Raw genomic sequence first — 10,305 nt, forward strand, 5'->3', positions numbered from 1 at the left:
CACCCCCCACCTCCCGCAGTCGTCGCAGAAGGATACCATGGTCGATGGTATCGAAAGCCGCCAAGAGGTCAAGGAGAACCAGAATGGAGGCATGGCCTCCATCCCTGGCTCTCCAGAGATCATCGGTCAATGCGACCAAAGCGGTTTCTGGTGCTGTAACCAGGTCTGAAGCCCAACTGGAAGGGGTCAAGGTAACTGGTTTCCTCCAAGGACCGTTGAAGCTGGAAGGCCACCACCTTCTCAACACCTTCCCACAAAGGGGAGGTTGGAGACTGGACGATAGTTATTGAGAACAGCTGGATCCAAGGACGGTTTCTTCAGGAGGGGTCTTACCACCGCTGTCGTTAAGCGCGGGTGGGGAAGTACCCTCCGAAGAGAGGCGGTAACAACCGCCTGGATCCAGCCTGTGTCACCTCACTGCTGTTAGCGACCAGCCAGGAGGGACACGGGTCCAGTACACAGGTGGAGGCACTCACAGCTCTCATGGCCTTGTCCACGTCCCCAGGGGCAACATCCTGAAACTCAACCCAGGGGTGGTCAACTAATTCATCCTCTTGTGCCTCGGTTGGATCTGCCAGAGATGGAGTCCAAATCCGACCGAAACCGAGCAACTTTGTCCGCTAAGAATTGGGCATAATCCTCAGCCCTACCCTGCAAGGGTTCCCCGTATCCCTCCTATTTAGGAGGGAACGGGTTATCCTAAACAGGGCGGCTGGGCGAGACTCAGCGGACGCAACCAAGGTGGCAATATAAGATCTTTTTGCTGCCCTAAGTGCCCTGATGTACTCCTTGGTGCAAGTTGTAAGAGTGCTCGGTTCGATTCGGATTTATCGGACCTCATAGGTGCTTTAGGCGTCTCCTCCGGCGCTTCCTCTCACGGAGCTCCTCGGTGAACCAAGGAGGCCTCTGGGATCGGCCGCCTCGGAGGGGCCGTAGTGGCGCAATCCGGTCAAGGGTCCTCTGATGCTGCCGAGTGCCAGGCAGCAACCAGAGTCTCCACCGGATTGTGGGCGAAAGTATCAGGAATGACCCCAAGCTTCGTCTGGAACCTCAGGGGGTCCATAAGTCGCCTGGGGCGGAACCACTTGGTCGGTTCCTCCTCCCTACAGTGGGGGTTTGGCCTCCGAAAGTCAAGCCTCAGTAGGCAGTGGTCTGACCACGACAGGGTATGATCTCATTACCCCTCAGACCAAGATCACAAGTCCACTGCTCCGAGAGAAATACGAGGTCGAGCATGTGACCCGCTGAGTGGGTTGGGCCCCGAATTACCTGGGTCAAGCCCATGGCCGTCATGGAAGCCATGAACTCCTGCGCCCGTCAGAGTGTTCACCGAGCGAAGGCAAATTGAAGTCCCCAAGACCATAAGTCTGGGGATCTCAATTGCTAGTTCGGCTACCGACTCGAGGAGCGAGGGGAGGGCTGATGCAACGCTGTTGGGAGGCAGGTACGTTAACAGCAGACCCACTTGACCCTTGAGGTCCAACTTCACCAGCAGGGACTCACACCCGACAAGCTCCGGAGCAGGGACCCTACGAGGTACTAATGACTCCCGGATAACCATAGCCACACCGCCACCCCTTCCCTGGGCTCTCGGCTGATGAAGCACCTGAAATCCTTCTGGGCACATCTCTACGAGGGGGACTCCTCCCTCCGGGCCCAGCCAGGTTTCAGTAATACATGCCAGGTCTGCCCTCTCGTCTAAAATTAAGTCCTGGACGAGGGGAGCCTTTATGAACAACAGACCTGGCATTTAGCGACAACAGCCTGAGACCAGGGTCCTGATTACTCGCGCCATCTGGCCTCGGAGTGGAACTCATAGGGCCGGAAGGAGGGATCTCTGTGACTTAGCGAGCCCTCCTTCCCCGGTAATGGTCAGCCCTAAAGTCCCGCCATATCTGCCCCTCCCTGTTACGACCGTAATGCTCCGGCCCACTCCCGTGTCCGTGGTTCCCCCCGACCACCCCAGTGACCCCCGCATTCCCCGGCAGGTCCTCCGAATCAAGCATACTCATCCGTTCACCCAAACAATCCCCACGTAATGATTAAAAACACAAAAAATACAGCAATAATAGGTAGTAAAAGTGGGCACATTCGCTCAATCACATACATATCCCATACAAAGAAGAAAAAAAAAAAGAAAGAAAAGGGAGGAAACAAGAATGATTACGCAGCTTCTTAGAAATGCGGTTTCAGGTAGCTGTACACCAACCGTGGGATATAGGGTACGTAGATGGTATATCACGTTCTTGGACGGTATAATAATGGGGGTCCAGAGTCTGAAAGTCCAAAGTCTAAGGTCCAGGGAGGCCAAGGTGGGTCGTAAGGAGAGGGGAAGTATGTTAAGAACATTAATCCCCTCTATAGATTTTTCCACCTGATGGTAAGGTGGTGATAGTAGTCCGGAACAGTCCCCAAGGGTTCAGTGAGTCAGTCAACCAGGTGGGCGCAGTCAGGAGATGTTGCACGGCCCAAAAAATCATAAGGGATGCCGCCATTGTCCATATGTCACCCGCAGCAGCGAGCAGAGACACGGGGTGTACCAGAGAAAGGAGGGGGGGGGGAGAGCTCGAAAACTAAGGTGGCCAGAAATCAGGCACCAGTCACAGCCAGTCTCAGCTGTATAGGTGTAAAGGATCAGCCACTCCCTCTTTAATGAAATGCTGGTTAACACAGGCCAGGTCTTTGATCTTAATCTCTCACAGTTCAAAACAAATGCTAGCACCGCCCACCAGTATGGAATACGCCCTTGTTGTCTTCAGCGTTGCACCGATCACTTGGTGCCACTCGCCCACACCAATTCGAGCCGCAAAATTATCTAAAGCGGCTGCCACCGTCACCCCTAGCTTGGAACACGCTGGGGGGCTTGGGGGGGGGGGCGCCCGACAACGCCGGCAAAACTCCAAAAATCACCGCCCTATGAGCGGGGGGGGGGGCATCCAACAGCGCCCACGGCCAAGCCACCGTCCGCTGTAAGGGAGGGGGAAAGGGGACGTCCGACACCATCGAAGGCACTCTGGAGTATCCTAGGTCTTTCAAACTCCAAGCCCCTCTAAGTTCCAAGGTTCCGAGGATCCGGCAGCAACGTCTCCAAGTTGCACTAGCAAGCCGCGCCGGCAGTCTCCGCCCCAGCCCAGCGCTTTTTTTCCGGATATCTTCTCTCGTCCGCGTCTTCCGCGCCTAGCAGATCTGGGGAGCAAATCTCCTCAGTACACTGCTGGCACGGGTATTCTAGGAGTTCTTACTTCCTTCAAGCACGAAGCGGGTCCTGGACCAAGATTCCACCTTCTCCCACGCAATTTCTCAGCAACCGAGCCGGAGGCGAAAAAAACTCGGCAGCCATCTTCCATCCAGAGATGGTTCATTAAAGCAGTGGGTGTAACATAGCTATTGGAACGACTGGATGTATAACCTGGTAATGAGAGCTTTTGTATGAATTGACAGAGCTTTTAATATTTTTTTAGGGCTTTAAAATGCTTTCAGAAGAGGTACTATGGAAAACATTTGGCCAGTAACAAGCACTTCCTTTTTGAACTATTACATTGTGCCTCTTCCCAGATTCACATGATTATTTGTAGCTGTCCTATGAATATGAAATCATGTCAATTTGGGAAGAAGCTAGGCCGCTTTGAAGGCTTATAAAAAGATATTTCACTTATGTTTCCTTGCATTCTAAAGTACTTACTAAATTACTCATAGCAACTATGAGCAATTAAGTATATGTTCAGATGCTTTGCTGCCAGATTAGCATTATACCTACATAATCATGCAATCGATTATTGGGCAATGAGCTTTCATGGATTATGCCTCTGCTGTGATATTTTAAAATACTTTGGAGGATTCTGCAATGTGAATGCAAGAGCTTCAAGGCAGTTACCCATTGGTTACCAGTTACCATTGCATTTTGTCGTAATTCCTTGGCTCATTCCTATAGTGTTAAGATTGTAATACAGTGGTGTTATGTTACCTTTCTGCTGCATAGTTGTCTTTAAAACTGGTCATAATAACCAGACTGCTTGCTTTGACATCATCAAGAAAATGGAGGATACTAATATTGGCCAGCTTGACTGTCATTTTATTTCATTTGACTTTTTCACTTTTGGAGGAGAAAGAACTGCAAGGTTTTGAAAATACGTGAGCAGCATCTTTAGAGATATTATTGCCAACTTAGCAATGGAATTCAGCAACTCAGGCAGAGAAGCTGTTGAGAAACAGGGCTGGTAATACACCAGCAGCAATCCCTATTGTTTCCATAAACCCAACTTCAACCAGAGCACCTCTTCGCTGAGGACAAATAGGTATAGACAGCAACATAACACAGACTTACTAATCCATTGTTCTGTCGCTTATAAACCTTTTCATTTTTATATAATTTTTATTAAATATTTTTAAAATAATGCAAATTTTGAAAGAGAAGAGTAAGGGAAGTGAACAAAAAGAAGAACAAAAAATGCAAAGAAAAATAGAGAAAAGAAAGGAAAAAACAGATAATGTTGTAAACAAATGGCTTCCAATCTTTAACAGCAATTACAAATATATGAGCCGTGCAGTGGTTAAAGTGCAGTACTGTGGGCTACTTCTGCTGCCTGCAATTTGGTAGTTCAAATCTCAGCAGGCTCACAGTTGACTCAGCCTTCCATCCTTCTGGGGTGGGTAAAATGAATACCCAGGATGTTGGGGGCAATATGTTGACTCTGTAAACCATTTAAAGATGGCTGTAAAGCACTGTAAAGTGCTATATGTCTAAGTGCTATTGCTAGTGCTATTTAGCTCTCTCTAAGACCGCAACATAACTTCCTTTTTTCCATTCTTTAGCCTTTCTCATCATCAAATCCATAAAGCACAAGTTCATTTTTTTAATTTTTCAACAAAAAGTCTATAAGAAGCTTCCTGCTAGTAATAAATATATTTTTGTCCTTTCTCTAATAAGACAATTTTGCTATCTCTCTGTTAATTCTGTCATCTTTACCATTTATTTCTCCATCATACATATTTCGGAAGCTTTCCATTTTTAGCATAAAATCTTGCAGCAGCTACATATAAAAAGTCTTCCATGACTCTTTTTTAAGTGTCTGTCTATTAGTTCCAATAAGATCTCTGCTTTCAATTGAATATATTACTCTTTAAAATTCTTTCTATCACTATACATATTCTAACCCAAGATTCTCTAGCTTTTGTGCATGTCTGCCAGTCATGATAAAATGACCTTTCATATTTTCCACATTTCCATCATAAATTTGCAGCATCTTTATATATTTGGATATTTTTTTCTGGAGTCATGTACCAGTGGTACATCATTTTATAAAAGTTCATAGTTACATATTTTCCCACTGTTCCTCTTTATATTGATAGAGCCAGTTTGGTCTAGTAGTTTAGGCAATAGTCCAGAAAGCAAGGCAATGTGAGTTCAAGTCCATAAATACCAAGTGGGTGACCTTGGGCCAGTCACTTCCAGCCCAATCCACTTCACAAGGGTTGTTTTGGGGAAAATAGGAAGAGAGAGGTGTTGGATATGTTTGTCACCTTGACTTATTTATGAAAATAATAAAGGCAGGATATAAATAAATGAATAAATAAAATAATAAATATTGTCCAAAGTTATTTGCTCACTTTATCATACTGTTCCGCTTATTCTTCCATTTCAAATTTCAACAAAAGTTTATGCATTTTAGCAATTAAATGGTCCTCTTTTATACATAGTTTAGTTTCAAATACTGTTTTGTGATGCTAAATTCCAATTATACTGTTATCTACCTTAAATATTAACTGTAAACAAAAACCATTGAAAACTAAATCAGCAGTCAATTTATCTCTTGATTTCATTTTACAATTGTTTGATCACTTCTAAACTTTACTGAATGCCAATCTTTGACACAATTGTCATTAACTGCTTCTTTGAGTTCTTTTAAAGTCATTTTGTCTCATCGCTGATGCCATCTAGTCATGTAGGTATTTTTTTCTTATCTCTTGAACTTTCCAAGTGCCAGGATATTGTCCAATGACTATAGATTTCACTTTATGTGACCACAATATTTAAAGTAGATTCGTTATGTGTGCTTCCAGCAAGCATTCTGTTTTTACCTTATCTATCGATGAACTATTTTTTCTTCCAGTCTAAGGTATTCGTAGCAATTTTTTCCAACACTACCATTCAAAGGCATTGATTTTTCTTCAGCTTTTCTAATGTTCCAGTTTTCAGAGCTATTTATTACAACTGGGAAAAAAATAGTCTTGATAATATACACCTGTGTTTCCATTATGATATCCCTGCACCTCAGTATTTTATATAAAGTTATCTTAGATTTTCTTTCAAGTAATAGGCATTTTTTTAAATAAGTCACCATATCTGTGAATGCTTGAATCTGGAAATATGAAGACTTCAACAGCTTATCCATCTTTTTATGTATATTGGCATTACCTTTTAACATATTGGATTTTTAATAAATAGAAGAAACTTTTTTCTACCAGCTTATTTGACTTTTTAACAAGAAATTCCTTACTTTTTCCTTCTTCCAGACCCACCATTTACATATCTGAGGCAGTTGATGTTTCTTCCAACACTTTTAATTCCAGTTTCTAATTCAGTGTATCATTTCTTTGCATATATGATAAAGAAGGTAGCAGTGTGCAAAATTAATTTTGAACAATTTAATTGCACCATATTTCACTGTAACTGTTGCTCCCTAGTAATCATGCAAATTTATGCAGTAAGAAGAAATGGCCTAGGTAAACCTATCTTATTAAGGGTTACCCTCAATGTGGCATAATTCATAAAGCAATTATAGATTTCTTGTCAATAACGTGGCTCTCTCCCTTTTCTATTGGATATTAATAATGTGATCTTGTGTGCATCTGTTTTTTTTAATCTAGCTTATACATCTAGCACTTCCTGTTCATGTGCTGTTGAAGACTAGATTGTGAAGTGTCTCTTACCAGCATTTGAGACAAGTGCAGTTGTGCAGTAATTTATTTATTTATTATTAGTTTATCAATCATGTACAGGAAAGCAGGTATAAGTATGAATATGGACATGAACAAAGGAAATTAATAAAAATAAATGGGGATAGTAGGACAGGGACAGTAGGCACGCTGGTGCGCTTATGCACACCCCATTTACAGAAGAATGGGGTGAGGTCCATGGTAGACAATTTAAGGCTGAAGCTGTGAGGGTTTGAGGATGTTACAATGGAGTTGGATAGAGCATTCCAAGCATTGACCACTTTTTCTGAAGTCGTATTTTTTGTAATCGAGTTTGGAACAGTTTTCCTTGAGTTTGTATCGATTGTTTGCCCGCATATTATTGTGCTTGAAGCTGAAATAGGATGTTGTAGAAGACAATTCTGTGTATTATGCTTAGGTTCAACTTCAGGTGGCGCAGTTGAGATTGTTCAAGCCCAAAATGTTGAGCCTGGTGGCATAAGGGATTCTATTGTGAGTAGAGTGGAGAAGAGTGGAATACACTTCTTATGAAATACCTCTGGACCCACTCGATCATATTAATGTCTGATATACAGTGTGGATTCCAGGCATACAAATTGTATTTGTATGCACCAGTTAGCAGTACAATGTTGCCAGAGAAGACGTTTTGCAAAATTAGGTTAACAATTCATAATGCCTTTTTGGGCAATGCTGTTATAGTGAGCTCTGGGGCTTAGATCATTTGAGATGAGTAATGTACAGCTAGGTCCTTGACAGAGTGAGCGTCGTCTACAAGGTCGTTTCCGCCCAACTTGCATTTGGTATTCTGATTTTTATTGCCCATGTGTAGGACAGAGCATTTGGAGTTGTCAATTGCGCGACCATTCTGACACATAGTCGAGGTCGTTTTGTAGGGCAGCAGCATTGTTGGTGGTGTTAAATAATTTTATGTCATCGGCAAAGAAGACGCAGCTGCTTATATATTATCGCAGATGATTTTATATTATTAGTTTTAACAGTAGTTTCTTATGCACCACTGAATCAAAGGCTTTGCAGAAGTCTATGTAAATTGTATCTGTTGCTTTATCCTGATCAAGATCTGTGGTCCAAATGCTTCTGTAGGAGTTGCAGATTTGAGCATTCTTAAGATGTGTTGTTTGATTTTTGGAATATAAATTGATGTTTGTTAGTCTCTTGGCTACTGCTGAATTTTTCCTATATTAAGAAGTAAAAGTTTAACTCCATTGTTTTGGAAAGTTTTAAACAGTATTTCTTTTATTTCATCAAACCCTGCAACTTTATTACTGGTAATAGGGCACATTTAGCTTCATTAGCCAGAAACCTCTGGCTTGGGTCTGAACCATGATTCAGTATTTATATGTATCAACAAACTTTGGTGAAAAGTTGAGGTTATTGCAGTGCCCTCTGGTCACATGATCAAAATTATGGCACACGATAAGTGCTTGGAATGCTAGAGCTGGCTTTAGATATTTTTTAAAAAAGTACCTTCACTTTCCTCTGGGAATCTGATCAGTGGTTTTAAGGAAAATTTGGCCTTGTCTTCAAAGGGTTCCTTGAGATCACTGGAAGCTTTTTGCTTCATGGAGGGCAGTGGTTGATCTTTGCCTTACTGACTCCAGGGCATTGGGTGCTTGCCAGGCAAGGCACCTTGCCAGGCAATCCAGCTACACTCTTGCCCCAGGTGGATACTGAATTGCATCATGATTGCGTACAGGTGGTGGAGTCTGTATATTCCAGTAGACCCAATCTTAGTGCTCAGCCTCTCCCAAATGCTGACTGTGAATGGTTTACAGATGGTAGCAGCTTTATGATGGAAGGTCTGAGAAAGGCGGGATACGCAGTGGTCCCACTGTGGGAAGTTATAGAAGCCAAATCACTACCAGTAAAGACTTCTGCTCAGCTGGCTGAGCTGGTAGCTTTAACTAGAGCCTTACAGCTGGCTGTAGGACTAACAGTAAATATTTACACAGATAGCAAATGTGCCTTTGGAATCTTGCACACCCATGGAGCTTTATGGAAGGAAAGAGGATTATTAAATGCAAAGGGGTCAACTATTAAGTATGGTCCACAAATTTTAGAATTGTTGGAAGCAGTCTGGCAGCCAAAAGAAGTAGCAGTCATACATGTCAAGGGGCCTTCTAAGGAAGACACCCTTTACGCGAAAGGGAACTGGGCTGCAGATAGGGCTGCTAAGGAAGCTGCCCTACGACACTCAGATGGAACAGCTACCCGAATTCCCATGTCTCCATCCATACCCCCTTCCCCGGCCTCTTATACACCCGGGCACAGGGCATGGGCCAAGTTTAGGAGGCAAGGAGGGGAACGATGGTTGGCAGGTAGAGAGCAAAGTTATTCTACCAGATGCACCTCTAAGGATTCCTTTACAACAAATACATGCTGGCACACATTGGGGGTCAAAAGCACTGGTAATAATAATGTATACAAATATATTCAATTGGATAATATGTGATTTCATATCAATTGTCATAATTGTCTCGGGCTCTTTCCAGCCTCGGGATCTGATGAGACACCTGGACATCAGACTTTTGCCACAGGTGTCAGGGAGTCAAAGGCCCAATGAGGGCAAGGCAAGAGCTGGCCAGGGCCCGAAGTGTCCATCTCCATGTTGCCATGATTCCACAGGAAGATCCGATGATCTCCCTGATAAAATACCTTTAAGTGTCTCAATGTCAAAGTCATCATCTTAAGGATGGGGGCAAATCCAAACTTAGTCGACTGTAACTAGCCTTGGTTGGCTCTTGAATCTTGACAGGTTGAAGTGTATAATCCATGCAATGCAAAAGAAAGCAGCTAGGCAGAATTCCTCTTTTCCTACAAAAACAAATCAGAAGAGATCAGCATAACAGCAGAGCATGTGCCCATACAGTCATATAGCCAAAGGCAGGACTGGGACTCACCATTGCTTAATATTTAAATTAATAACTCTTAAGCAAAAAGATTTAATACCTTCCATATTCTGGACAATACCTAAAATAAGGTCCTACAATGTGGGAAAGCCAAATGACAAACGTATTCAACATTTTCTGGATTGCTTTCACAACTAACGGTTGAAGGGAGAGAAAAAAAGATCATTAGTCCAGAGTGTCAGCGTTCCAAGTATCATGTAGAATTAAATCAGAGTCCAAGGCAAAATGATCCTTAAAGTTCCAATTTAATAAGACAGGCATGTTGGCATTGTGCTGTGGGATCCCAATTCTGGGAGTTACATCAGGATCCCACCCAGTTAAAAGTTCATTATCTTTTTTTTAAATAATTTTTTTTTATTACATATACAACATCACATAACAATAGAAAAAAAGGGAAAGGAAAGGGAAAAAAAAACAAAAAAAACCCCCATCGTCCCATACA

The sequence above is a fragment of the Thamnophis elegans genome, chromosome 17 (genome assembly GCF_009769535.1).
Source record: "Thamnophis elegans isolate rThaEle1 chromosome 17, rThaEle1.pri, whole genome shotgun sequence".
Classification (NCBI taxonomy): Eukaryota; Metazoa; Chordata; class Lepidosauria; order Squamata; family Colubridae; genus Thamnophis; species Thamnophis elegans.